Consider the following 14293-nt stretch of genomic DNA (forward strand, 5'->3'; position numbering starts at 1 on the left):
TGTCATTTATACTCAGTTAATTAGCCATCTACAAAACAATAGTTTTTTCTGTTCGACACAACATAGATTTAGGTCCGGCTTCTCATGTGAAACGCAGCTCGTGGAATTCACACATGACATTTCTGTTTCCTTAAACTCCGCCGGTCAGGTAGATTGTATATTTTTAGATTTTCGAAAAGCGTTCGATTTAGTTGCTCACAACCTATTGTTACAGAAGCTTTCAAAATAAATATTCCTACCTCACTCTTATCCTGAATTGAGGCGTATCTTGCGGAAAGGAGACAGTGCGTGGTTATCGACGGTGTCAGCTCGGAAAGTGTGGGTGTAACTTCAGGTGTTCCGCAGGGGTCGGTTTTGGGCCCTCTTCTATTTCTCATTTTTATAAATGACCTCACTAGTAACATTTCAAGTATAATCAGACTTTATGCTGATGACTGTTGTATCTACCGCAATATTTCTTCTGAAGCAGATGCAATTTCACTACAGCATGACCTCAACTCTGTATTCTCTTGGTGCAACAACTGGAATATGGCGCTAAACATCTCCAAATGTAATCTGGTCCGGTTTACAAAAAAGAAACAATTCCTCCAAATAGACTATTTCCTTGGTAGCACTGAATTATCCGCAGTTTCAACTTATAAGTACTTGGGAGTCTTTTTTTCTACTGACCTATCATGGAATACACACGTAAATTACATATCTGCTAAAGCCAGTCGCACATTAAACTTTCTCAGACGTAACTTTAAGGACGCTCCCCTTACGCTGAAGGAGACATTATACATGTCTACTGTACGTCCGATACTTGAGTATGCTTCCGCGGTTTGGGACCCGCATACAAAACTGAATATTGAGGAGCTGGAGCGCGTCCAGAAACGGGCTGCTAGGTTTGTGTCCGCCGATTACAATTTCCAAAAAAGTTCTTCTGGTTTGCGCGAGAAGTTGGGATGGCCATTACTTGAAAACAGGCGCAAATATTTGAGACTCTCTTTCTTTTATAATGTGCTTAATAATAAAACTGGAATTCCAAAAGAGAAATACATTAGTGAACCCAGCTACATTTCCGCCCGCACTGACCACCCACTTAAGGTGCGCGAGTACAATTGCCGTATAAACGTATTCAAATATAGTTTTTTCCCACGAACAGTGCATGATTGGAACTGTCTCCCTTCGCGGGTCGCTACCGCTCCTCCTACATCGTTTCTGACCGATTTGCAAAGCCACCTGTCAATATAAGTGCAATAATTCTTGTCCGAGTGTATTATGTTTTAAGCAGTGCTGTATTTTAAAATGTATCTTTTTTTTGTGTGTGTATGTGTGTGTTTAGGGTATGTTGGCCTTTCTACTATGGTTTTTATTTTGTTTGTTTCTTTGTTTTTGCTTCCGTGTGCATGGGTTTATTGTATTTTCTGTGTAGACCGCATCATTTGCCTAATTTATTATGTACTAGATGTTTGTTCTTATTTATGATGTTTCCCCCCTACAATAATGCCCCAATGAGGGCGCTGTAGGTACTGTGTATAAATAAATAAATAAATAAATATAAATGCAATGCATGTAACAGCTGACACAGTGCACTCACCTTGCCAAGTGCAAGCACTGCTTGCACCAGCTCTGGTTCAGTGCCAGCTAGCCGAATTTGGAGAGAATCCCGAGCAAATTTTTCATCCACGTCCTGCACAGTAAAGGCACAATTCTGAGCCAACCACAATAATCAAATATGCTCGAAATGCACCCATCATGCTAGCTCAAACAAATAGTGGACATTTTTATCCACACACCATACATTCCCCCAAGACTTGTAATGGGGTTGGTTCATAGCCCTGAACAATCTGGATCCATGGTTATGCCAAATATGACCAGATGTACCAGCTGGCAGGTAAGCTTGGTCAAGCCAAGAGGTGAAAACTTTGCTGACAAATCGAAGGATCTGTGCAGACTAATTTAATTGACAAAAGAAACAATTGTTGGAGAGAACAGAGAAGCACCGAGAGAGGAAGAGAGGTGGGCACAGCGCCGACAAGGCAGAAAATAGTACGACACATGGCCCCAGTTGCAAAGGCACTCACTGCAGAGAGCTTAGTTGGAAATTGGTACCGATGAACTGAACATCACAGAAGAGGTGAAGCTCTCGTTGCAGCTAGCACTTCTAACGTACCCTATCATCTCTCTTCAGTAGCCATTTAAGGTTCCAGTCAATAGCTCTGCCTTGGTGTCCCTTGTGGGTCTTGAACTATGGTCACTTCCCAGAAGGATGGTACCAAAAACCCAGAACTCTGCAGGCATGAATGGAGAGCTGAAGACCACTACAGAAGCTGCTACCGAGAACACTGAAAGTGTAGAACTTTACACTGCCTGCAGCCAGGACCCGACGTCCTTGAAGAAGAAGACAACCAGTTTCTGCACTGGAGCGACAGAAACACCGAGCACTGACGGTATTTCGTACCAGCATTACCTGTGCACTTTTCTCTTCAACTTGAAAAGCTTTGTCGTGCACGGCACTCAGCTGGCATTGCAACAGTAATTGAAATCTTGGCAACCCGCCATCCTCCCTATCCAAATCCGTAGTTGAGCTGCATGTTAATCTGACCATTCTTTTGATAGAGGCATCCCCACCCAATGCGGAATATGAAAACAAAGAGCGCCTGATGACTGGGAGCTAGGAGCCAAGCTCCAAAAGCAGCTGGAAGCTGCGCCTCCATCTGTTATAGATTAATGTGATGCGAAGGAATGCGGAACTGCAACATGCTACCAACTAAAATCCACGTGCATCAGTTCGCTATTGAAGCTCTCAGGATGCATCAGAGAGAAGCGAGGCCAATAGGCAAACTTTTTAGACCAGAAATCAGCAGGTTTGATGGAACTATGCTCATGACTATAGCTCCTGGGATCAGTATGAAGCTTCAATACATAGCAATGAAGCTCTATCAAAAGTCATAAAAAAGCTACTGCACTGGAAAAGCAGGAGATATGAGGAGTCTTTCCTTTACTGAAGAAAATGACCACAGTGCACCTGACCTAGTTAATGAGCAGTCTAGGAGAAAAGAACTTGCTCTAAATGATCACAACTCACCTGCTATGGCTAGCAACCATTCTGTTCATTGGCGACACAGAAGCATTACAGCATTTAATGATGAAGTCATTAAGAATGTAAGATGCCTTGGGTGTGGAGCAGTGGAGCGCAGTGCGTCACTCAAGAAGCCTGTTGAGAACTTTGCCCTGAGAAATGATAAAACAACAATGCAAAGACACAACCGAAGCAACCAAGACCGGTTTGAAGGGTATTCCGCATGGTTAGACTCTGAACAAAGAAGTTCACAGCAAAGAATAAATGCAAGAAATTGTCGGACTCATACAGAACCAAATAAACTCGGGTCAAGTCATTACAGGCATTAAAGCAGAGACTATTTCACTGCACGCACTGCATCTCGGGTATTTGAGCATCCTAACAATTCCTGACAGAATGAACAGGACTCCAGGCACGCTTTGTCATATATATACCGAAACACATTATGACAGATGCTGAAGGCTACATATATACCCCGCTACCCACAATGAAGTGCCTTCATTGTGGGTAGCGGGATTGATGATAGCGCACCTGCCTTAGAAATTTGTTTAATGTTTTTTTTTGGTGTCTTCATTGTGGGTAGCAGGGTTGATGATAGCGCATCTGCCTTGGAAATTTGTTTAATTTTTTTTTTAGGGGGGGGGGGGTTTATCGCATTTGGGTGATTACAGTACATCTGCGTTTGACGGGACAATCTTACATGTGTGTGTGTATTGTATAAATTGACTTCTTACTGTCGAATAAAATTCAGTTGTAAGTTCAGCGCCTTCCGTGTCTCTCGTCTCGTCCTCTTGTGTGTGTTTTAACGCTGGTTTTTAATGCGATGGATAACCACCAACTCGCCCAATCCTCAGTTCTTCTGCAAAGGTGTGCATGCAATCCTTCCAAATCCACGCAGATTTTTGTTTTTGCAGCCATACTCATTTTTGTTATGAAATTAAACTTCAGGGCCTATGTTTACGAACCGGTGTGGACAGTGGTGGTCCCCGGTCCGGCGCACCCATATCCCACATGCGGACGCTACAAAAACGGGCACTTCTGACCTCTTTCAAAATTTCAGAACCATTTTCTTGACGCTGCAACATGATGGCTTTATAACTTGGTAGGGTGGCTTCACCATAGAGCAGTGGTGTCGCGTGAAGAAGGCACACGCGAAGCCGAAGTTGAGTTTTTATTTTCAAAACAAAATAGTTGTCAAGGAAGTTGACGAAAAGACAATAACATGCCTGACTAAGCGTAAACTTCCTATAACGTCGCACATCACAGAATGGACGGCGACAGATGCCACACAATATACATACAGGTTTATTGTCATACATGTCTGCCATATCCACCCCCCCCCCCACCTTTTTCTAGCTATGCTCAGACCTGCTACTACATTTCGCTACATTTCGATGCATTTCGCATAGCGCAATCAAGAGGGTTATGCCTCAAAGAGACAACTTTAAATCTTGGCCGTGCACCCTAGTGACCACACTGCCGAAGCCAGCGTGCATCCAAGAATCAGCTTACTATGCATACATAGGCATGGAACAAAATATACAGAAATTAACCCACCTTAGTGCTATGCTGCTGTATTGCGCGTGCTTTACATAATACTTGGATCAGGCCTTTTGTTCTTAGATGAGAACTACTCTCGGCGAGCTGAGCGACCGTGCTTCCTGCGGGCTGGGATAATTGGGCTCTCGAACCTATTCTCTTGTGGCCTCTCGTGGTGAACGAGCAACCTGCGAAACGGCATCCTGAGTCGTGCAACTCTCACTGAGCACCTTTCCAATGCACCGTTCCCTCCTCGCGAAAGAAAAGGAGCGCGCCACAGACCTTATGAATGGAACTGCACTTACCGTTTGTGTCTGCCGAGCTAGCGAAGTAAAAAGACCGTGCACAAGGTGCAAGTCAACCGAGCGGCGCGCATTGACCCTTGGCAGAGAGGCACCATTTGCAAGCAGGCGCCTGTGCTGGCGTCCCACCGTTGTCATGACAACAAGTGCTGTACTTCAATGTCTGTGCTTCGAAATTATTTTTTTCTCGTAGAAAACATCACTTGTAACAACAATCTGCAACATTCGCTAAGTTTTCTTGACAAACGCGACACATCGCCGAACATGACGTACGGGCGCTCACAGCCAATCCTGCCTCGCTTACAACCAGGTCGAAATAACGCAAGCATTATTTCAACCCATGACGTCGAATCTGGTTTGACCAAAAAACTTCACATCGGCTTTTTTTTTTTTTTTCCTGTTCATGTTTGAGCCGAGTTGAGCATTGCTTTAGTAGCACTACGGCCGGTCGGCGGGAGGAGTGTGCGATCGTGTTGCACGTGAGTAATTTGTTCTTGCTATCTAGCGTTTGCAAGTTGTTTCCATATTTTTGTTTTCCATGGGGGTGAAGTTTCATGGCATGTCCAGTCCGTCAACTATTTCTTACCGTTCTCAGATACTTTGTCCCCTTACACTTGAGCATTGTGGAAGAGCCGCAGCTGCTCTTAAGATGCTTTGTGTCCTTGCCTTTGTGCAGGGCAGCAGCGGCGTCTTCCGCAGTGCTCAGGTGCGTGTGGGCAAAGCATCCAAAAATGATGACTAGCTTGGCTGGTATTTTCTCTTGGTCTCTGAATGCATCATATGGTCACAATTTGGCAAAATTATGGACATGTATACCAGGGAATCGCTTCGAAAAGTTATCCAGAATTTGTATTGTCAATAAAAATAGCACAACACGCATAATTTTTCGTTTTGTGATACTGCAGATTACACGAACCAAGAACAGAACAGCAAGGTTCTACTGTATTTCTTTGAAGGGCTGTGACGGTTTTAAAGGGTGTCTAGCAACCTACAATTGTCAAGAGGAATTTCGTTTACCTGGAAAAATCGGCGAGTTGTGAGGGATACCATCAAGAAAGTGGTCAAGTCTCGGAAAAGGACAGGCTGAAATTAACGCAGAGGTCTGCTGCGAGTTTTAACGATACTGCGAGTGTCCAGCACACGGTCCGTTCTTATTGGCATGACATATTTTTGCTTCTAATGAGTATTAGGCATGGCAGCCTGTCTGTTCTAGCTGTCTTTTTCTTGTCTTCAATTAAGTGAGCATTGTGTATACTGGTTCGCTCTGTACAGGTTGCCACACTGCTCATTAAATTTGGTCTGGTGCATATGAATAGACACAGCTACATTCAAAAGTATTTTCTGTGGAATAAGCCGTAGTCATAGTAATGTGCAGAATTCATGCACTTTCAGTATACTGATGCGAGGTGCCACGCCACTCCAGTGTGGCATCAAAATCGATCTGTAAATCTTGCTCTCAGGCCCCGTCAATCTTGTAGGCTGTTGCAGAAACAAATAGAGGCTAGTTTCTCTGCGGTTCGAGCTGTGATGACGAGGTCGTAAAAAGCTGTTTCTTTTTGTGGAAATCGCTTGATGCTTGTCCTGTGGCATTGCTGCTATCGAAAGGGATGCCAGAGTGTGCCTTCATTGGAAAGGCAGTAAAAGGCAGTGCTTCTCAGTGATGAGCAAACCAACCTTTCAGCCCTCTTGTTCAAGGGTTCCTTCTTGAAAGCCTGAAGTATTCTTTTGCAGTACAATCAGCAGTGTATGGAGCCCCTGAAAGCATGCAGTGTGTTCCGTTTAGAAATTTTCCAGAATTTTTTCAAAGTAGAGTTGTTTGTTTCTTTTGTGAAAGCACATGTAATGTCAGCACATATGGCCACCACTCTTATGAACCATTAAAAGAAAGCAAGAACTTGTGAGCATAATTTTAACAGACTTCCAAATCTAGGACTCCGGATCGCCCGGGCACTTTTCATCTAGTGAGAAGGGAAACAGCTGCTGAAATTCCTGCACGGATTCCTAGTTGAAATGTGTCAGCATCTCTGGGTCCGTTACGGCCAGGGATTCCAGTGTGGTGAAACCCATGCACAAGAGTTAAGTGGGCCATGTCCCATCAAGAATGCTGCATCTGGGGCAGCATTCCACAGCTGGAGGTGTCACAAGGGAGAGTGGAAGAGGTCGTCTTGTTAATGCTCTCACTCTTGTTGTAGCTTAAAGGGACACTGAGAAGAGCTCTATCAATTTTTTTTTGTTAGCAAAATCTGATAGCAAAATCTAACAGCACTAGGCCGTCAGCAATTTTTCTTAACTGCCTTGTACCTTATCTCCCGTCCCTAATAAACGATTTCCGTTAAGTAGTTTGAAGTTGCCTGGCACAGCCGGGAATGTTTCGCCGAGCGAGCGTGCGAAGAGCACAAGTGCTCTTTATACTGTGAACGGCCTTCTACGATCACCGACCATCGTGCCATCATAGTTTTTCATCGGCTGTGGCGATCACCTGACCAGCCTTAACAAGCTCCTTCAAAGGTTAACTAGCACTTGGAGTTCCTCTGCTGTTCGGCGCTTGTAAATCGAGGCACGTCAAAAACAAAGCCTCGGGGCACGCAAAGCGCATAGACGCAAAGCCCCATATCAAATCGAAACTCTCCTGGCTGCCTGTGGCGCCGCCAAGCATCAGTTTTCTTTGCTTCCAACATTCAGGTTGCCTTTTGTCTGTCTTCCTTGTGTGATAAAAGTGCACTGTTGGTTTTAAAACAAAACTTACTTTAATATTGAACCGTGCAACCTTCCTTCGATAGCCTCAAAGATTCGCCACCTCCATCTAGGCAGGACAATTCCTCCAAGGTGGCGTCTCTTGTCCTATGACGTCAGCACGCTTGTACTTGCGAGATCGACCTGTGGCGGCGATACCTGTATTTTGGTTCTTGCTATTTTCTACCTTACAAGAGCTTTGTTTTCAGTAAGAGTGGCGTTCTTGTGATCAGGAGCTGGTATTTTATCGATACAAGCCAACTTCAATTTCTGCTCAGTGTCCCTTTAAGCTGCTGTTCATCGATTTTTTGTGTCATTAATGTTTCTCAACAATGCCACATCACGTCATACGCCTTTTCAGTGTCTGAACTGTGACAAGAGCATCTCCACCGCAGCCGTGGGCTCGTGCTTGAGTGCTCGCCTCGACTATGGGAGGTCGTGGGTACGATTCCCGCGGCCTCCGGTCCACCAGCCAATTAATCCAATGGGAACAGGCGGCTCCCGGCCTAGTGCTCAGCTCTGCAGGGGTGCACTGTGTAGGAAGGATAGCCTGCGCCTCAAAATTCCCGTCAAATGCGGACACAAAAATGTCACCACGTGGTTAAAACCCGCAGTCCAAATCTCTCGCCTTGTGCCAGTTACAAAACTTAACGTTCACTTCTCTAGCCTCAAGACAGATGTGCCATAGCTCTCTCCGCTCACAAACCTCCTTCGAGCAAAGTGCAGCGGTATTTTCTTGCTACCGTTGTGGCTGGCTCACACGCATCGGCAGGTGTGCATGACTGGTTTAAAAAAAAAAGATGGGACTTCTACCGCACCAGATGGATTTAGGGTTGTTTGACGCCGGAACTTATCTCTGATCCGTCAAGGCAACGGTTTGGTCGAAGACCCTTCTCCCAAGCATCTCACCCTAGATGAGCTGAGCACCATGGCGGCGAAATCTCATGACGCCTCAAGTACGTGCTATGTTGCCGACAGCTACGATGGTCATCTTTTGCGGCTGCCTGCGTGGAAAGCTACCGCATGGAACGGACTGGCGCATGCGCTCCCTGGGACTACAACTTCGTCGATGATAACGGACCGCACTGGCTATTTAAGCTCAGTCTTCATCGAGCATTCGTGTGGGCACGGCGAGGCCTTCAGAATGAAGCCAGCTGAACCTTTTGTCCTGTTCATACAGGTTAGTAAACAACAAAAATGTTTTAGAAGTGATGATAGGTTCATTATTGTTCTGCCGTGCCCCACAGTGTGTGTTGATCTTGTACTGGAATGTATCTCATTGTTGTTGATACTTGCTGGTGATGTTGAGCAAAATCCTGGGCCTGATACTGTCGAAAAAATGTTCAGTGAGCTCTTGAAAGGACAGAAAGCGCTCATTGAGGATATGAGGCAAGTTAAAGAAAACCAGAGTTTGCTTTCCCAGCAATTTGATAAAGTGAATGAGAAGATGCTAGAAATTGAGAGCAATTTATTGAATATGCGCAAAAAAGAAGAAAAACTAGAAGCATTGGTGCATGACCTGGGAGTAACTATCCGTTCACAGCAACAGAAAATAGTCGAGATGGAAGACCGAGGCCGACGAAATAATCTTCTCGTATTCGGAATATCGGAAACTGATAGTGAAACTAGCGTCGAACTTAAGAAGAAAGTATTGGACGATGTGTTCCACGAACGCCTTGGTGTCAGAGTTAACACGGTAGAACGGATATACAGGCTCGGAAAGAGGGGTGTGGACAAGGTGCGCCCAGTGATCGTTCGTTTCTTCGACTACAATGAAAAAATGAATTTATTTAGGAACTGCAAGAAACTAAAGGGCAGCAATACTTCTTTATCACATGATTATTCCCAGGCGACTTTACATAAGCGTAAGAAACTGTGGGCAAGTGCACAGCATGAGAAGGACAATGGCGCAAAGATTCGGCTCGAGCATGACAGGCTTTTTATTGATAAAGAGGAATTTGTCTGGGATGACGACAACCACTGCCGCGTGAGGGTAGAACGCACGCTTGCTACTGTTAATAAAAACGAATGTCAGTTTGGGACAAAAGAAAGAAATTTTACATTGATAAATTTGAATGCACGCAGTCTCCTGAATAAAACTACTGAGCTAGAACACATTATCATGCTTTACCAGCCAGATGTCATTGCAGTAACAGAAACATGGTTGCGTCCTGAAATAACTGATAGTGAGATAGTACCACCTACGTATCGAATGATACGTAAGGATCGTGACACGCGCGGTGGTGGTGTGGCGCTTATTTTTAAAGAAGGAATCGAATTTGTTCTTATGAAGGATTGCCCTAACACGGAGAGCATCTGGTGCCGGATAAAAGTTGGTGTTTCTTCTTGTGTTATTGCCGCAGTATATCGACCCCCCAGTGCCCCTATTACATTTCTTGAATCGTTACAAGAATACGTTTCAAATAATGTACCTAGAAACGCAAGTGTGATCATTGCCGGTGATTTCAATTTGCCTAGTATATCTTGGGAGTCACTTGATGCAGGCACAACTGATGCTAAACACTGTGAGGTCATATTAGACATTGCTTTTAATAATGATCTCACGCAAATTGTCAAACGCACAACAAGGATTGGAGCAAGTACGGAATCAATACTGGACTTGGTTTTTGTAAACAGCAAAATAACTGAATATGATGTGTCCGTTAAGGAAGGGCTTTCTGACCATAACCTTGTTTTAGTTTCTTTCAAACGGCTTAGACCACCGGAAAAAACGAAAAGGCTAACTATTTCTGTTAACGATTTTTCGAATGCTGATGATGTCAGCATCATAGACTACTTGGAAATGACCTTGGATTCTTACCACGGGGAGGATGACGTCAACACTTTGTGGGAGAGGTTTAAAAATATAATCAGGTACTGCCTGCAAAAGTTTGTTCCGCAACGTCAAAAAACGATAAAGAAACGTAACCCTTGGATAAATCGTGAGATAATCCAGCTAAAGCGAAGGATAAAGCGGAGAAAACGCAACAGAGTAAGGAATCAAAATGAAATTTCGCACCTATCTTCGATACTTAAAGAGAAGTTATTGACAGCAAAAGATAGGTATTTTTCCGAAAAGCTCACCCAATTTATGAAAACCTCCCCACAGCGTTTTTGGCGTCACCTTTCACCCTCGAGGGAAAAAATGGAGTTTCTTACAGTGGATGGTTGTGTTGTTACTGATAAATCAGAAATCGCTAACAGATGTAATGCCTATTTTCATTCTGTATTTAGCCCTTCTAACTCTATGCCCCAGAATTCAATAAGCGGATTATGCTCCAAACCGTCTGACACACCCGCTATTACATTGTCCCATGAAGGAATATTTTCCCTCCTCCTTAATTTAGATACAAAAAGTCTTCCGGTCCTGATTCTATTCCTAATGAGTTCCTAAGAAGATACGCGGAATGGATCGCAAAATATTTAATTATCATATTCAATGCATCACTGAAGCAACATTCCTTGCCAAATGACTGGCTGCAGGCTAGGATAGTTCCAGTACACAAATCTTAGAGCAAGCATGTTCCCGACAATTACAGACCTATTTCTATCACCTGCTCCTGTTGCAAGATGCTTGAGCACGTCGTGGCAAACTGCTTATCCAAATATCTTGAGGACACGAACAAACTAAATCCCAATCAACATGGTTTCAGGCGGAAGCTCTCTACTGTTACCCAACTTGTTGAAACACTGCATGATTTTTCAAAAGCCTTAAACAACAGAGACCAAGTGGATGCAGTTTGCCTAGACATGTCTAAAGCATTCGACCGTGTACCCCATGATGAACTTCTTAACAGGCTCATTGACTTAGGCATAAACACAGATATTGTGTACTGGATTAAAGCTTACCTTACTAATAGAACCCAGTATGTGGAGGTAGACGGTGCGAAATCTGACGTCCTGGGTGTACCCTCAGGTGTCCCTCAGGGGTCTGTGCTGGGGCCCATATTATTTTTATGCTATGTTAACAACATCGCAGTCTCACTTCCTCCTCAAATAACAGTCCGGCTATTTGCGGATGACTGTTTAATATACTCAATCATATCAAAGCCAGAAGACCAGCTCACATTAAATTTGGTGTTGAACTCCATTAATCAATGGTGCGCAGCTTCTAGAATGAAAATTAATTATACGAAAACATCATATATTACACTGACAAACAAAACCAAAAATATTTTTTCATTTGGTTATGAAATAGATGGGCGGAATATAACATGTGTCAACTCCTTTAAGTATTTAGGTGTCACTATATCATCTAATCTAAGTTGGAATTTACATATTGACAACATATGTTCAAAAGCTGAAACTAAGTTGTGGTACCTTAGAAGAAAACTGAAACTTGCATCCACAAAAGCAAAACTAACTGCCTATCTCGCGCTGGTACGTCCGACACTGGAATATGCAAGCGTCATATGGGATCCGTATCAGTCAAATCAAACGTATAAGATTGAAAAAGTTCAAAGAAGGGCCGCCAGGTTCATTCTGTCAAAATATAGATATACTGATTCCGTGACTGACATGCTGCAAGAATTACAACTTCCTTCACTGTCGAAACGAAGGAAGATCGCCAGGCTAAAATTTCTTTATCTTTTGCGCAATAATCACTTCAACTTAAACACAAGCTGCTATTTGCAACAGCGTTCGTGTCGCCCTGTGAGAAGCTCCCACAGTTACCAGATTACACCCATGATGGCCCGTATTAACTGTTTTAAATACTCCTTTTTCCCCAGAACAATAACAGAGTGGAATTCCCTGCCTCAGACCTTTCTGCAAATAGACAATCTCCCCCAATTTGAAAATTGCTTGTACCGTCACTTACCTGAATAGACATCCTTGTAATTTTGTTTTTCTTTTCATACGTTTTGTTTCCCTACTGCTATTTTATGGTTGTAAGCTAAAATATTTACCCGCTAGCGTTTGTGCTTTAGGTCTGTATCTGCAGTGCAGGACAGCTGTGTTGCGATGACTGTCGTTTTCAATTTGACTATTTTGAATTGTGCACTGTTCATACTTGTGGCTGTGTGACATAACTTACATATGTATCTGTTTTCACCCTGTAACGGCCTACGGCTGACAGTATCAATAAATAAAAATAAAAAAATAAAATAAAACCGGTGGGTACCCGGCGGCACTGGGAATCAAACACAGCACCTCCCGAATGTGAGGCGGATGCTCTACCACGAGGCCGCGCTTCAGTGCTATGATCTTTGCCAAAAGGCCGAGAAATGAACAGTCGAAAGATTGTTGTTCAGCGACTTACAAAGTCAAGCTGTCATGTTTTTTCCTGAACACAGTTATGGCTCAGACTAATTGTACCATTCTACATGATTTTTCCTCATTCATTGAGATGCTCAATAAGCTTTAGGATGCGATAAATTATGAAGAGGAATGACATGTGTCTTTTCATCACTGCATTTTGTGGAAACATGTTTGCGTTGTAATTTCAAATATCTGTTTTATAATTTCAACTAGTCGAAAATAAAGCATATCGCAGTACTGGCCGGCATTTCGAAAGGCCCTGATATGCACAGCATGTGTACGAGACCAGATGATGCAGCGGTTCCTGTGTCACTACTTTTGGAGCCCACATGACCAGGGTTGCTGCTCTTCCTTGGGAGTGACGTCATAATGCACCCCGACACTCAGAAACCGAAATCGCTCAGTATAAATAATGCGATAATATTTAATGTGCATATTTGAATTGCAGAGCACGTATCACATGCTGGGTGGGAGTATGCAATGTTTGAAACTAAGAACACTCCAACCAAAAATTTGATGTCTTCGCCCCTTTAAGGTTTTGGGTTTAACATATGGAGCTTGTGACCTCCTGTGTGCCAGCTTCAGAAGCCTTTCAGAAACTCTTTCATTGTTTGTCTTGACTATTTTTATTCATTCTTGGTCTCTGCATTGTACACACTTCTTTTTGTGTGTGGTTTCTCTGGCACATCTTGAACAATGTTCCTTTTATCCTTTTTTTTTTAGGATCTTTCTAGTGTCCATACGCAAAGCCACTACAGGAGTGCGTGGGCTGCTGCTGTAGCCTGTTGGGAGATGTCTTTATCTTTTTTCCTTCATATGCATTCCATTACTTGTGTATTTGTTTGTGGGTTTCTCTTAGTGGTTTATTAGTTGCATTTTATTGTTCTGAGCTTGCATACTTTTTCTCTTTTCATGGCATCCAACCCTGTGTATGACTGATACTAGTGGAGGGACTGCAGCAGCCGACCTTGCATGGCGCGGCATTCTCTGGTCCAAGGCTCCTATTCCCCGTTCCAGGCTACTGGCTCAAGAATGTGCCCACAAGTCTGCACCTTGGCGTACAGGCAGTCGCATTAGGCCCACGTCGGCCAGGACTTCCTTGCCAAATAAAGTATTCCTACTGACACGCCTTGTTAGTAATTAATGAAGTGTATGAATAAATGAGTAACAACTTCGTTGGCCGTATGGAAAAACCGTGTTACAAAGTAATTTTATTTTTTTAAGATTATACCCAACCACCACATTGTTTCCTCTGAGTAACCTACTCATATTTGAGGTAAGTGCTTGCCGTGTGTCGCATCACAGTCTGAAGTGTTCCTGCAGAACCGCATAGTGCCTTCCTGTTTATGCCATTGCAGCAGAAAATGCTCCACAAAGCTAATGAAAACAAAGAAAT

The 14293-nt window shown here is 43.6% G+C and overlaps 2 long non-coding RNA genes across 3 annotated transcripts; one reads left to right on the forward strand and one right to left on the reverse strand.

Moving 5' to 3' along the window:
• Positions 1-1584: 1584 nt before the first annotated feature.
• Positions 1585-4996, reverse strand: LOC144112751 (uncharacterized). Of its 2 annotated transcripts, XR_013310440.1 has the most exons (4): positions 4909-4996; positions 4622-4791; positions 3071-3216; positions 1585-1672 (listed from the first exon to the last, which is right to left on the reverse strand). It is a non-coding gene; the product is annotated as an uncharacterized LOC144112751 (long non-coding RNA). The 2 variants fall into 2 exon arrangements; XR_013310439.1 differs by lacking the exon at positions 1585-1672 and having other exon boundaries at positions 2621-3216.
• Positions 4997-5072: 76 nt separating this feature from the next.
• LOC144112752 (uncharacterized) lies at positions 5073-14023 on the forward strand. Its single transcript, XR_013310441.1, has 2 exons — positions 5073-5384; positions 13843-14023. It is a non-coding gene; the product is annotated as an uncharacterized LOC144112752 (long non-coding RNA).
• The last annotated feature ends 270 nt before the right edge of the window (positions 14024-14293 follow it).

Source organism: Amblyomma americanum, chromosome 1 (genome assembly GCF_052857255.1).
Source record: "Amblyomma americanum isolate KBUSLIRL-KWMA chromosome 1, ASM5285725v1, whole genome shotgun sequence".
Taxonomy (NCBI): Eukaryota; Metazoa; Arthropoda; class Arachnida; order Ixodida; family Ixodidae; genus Amblyomma; species Amblyomma americanum.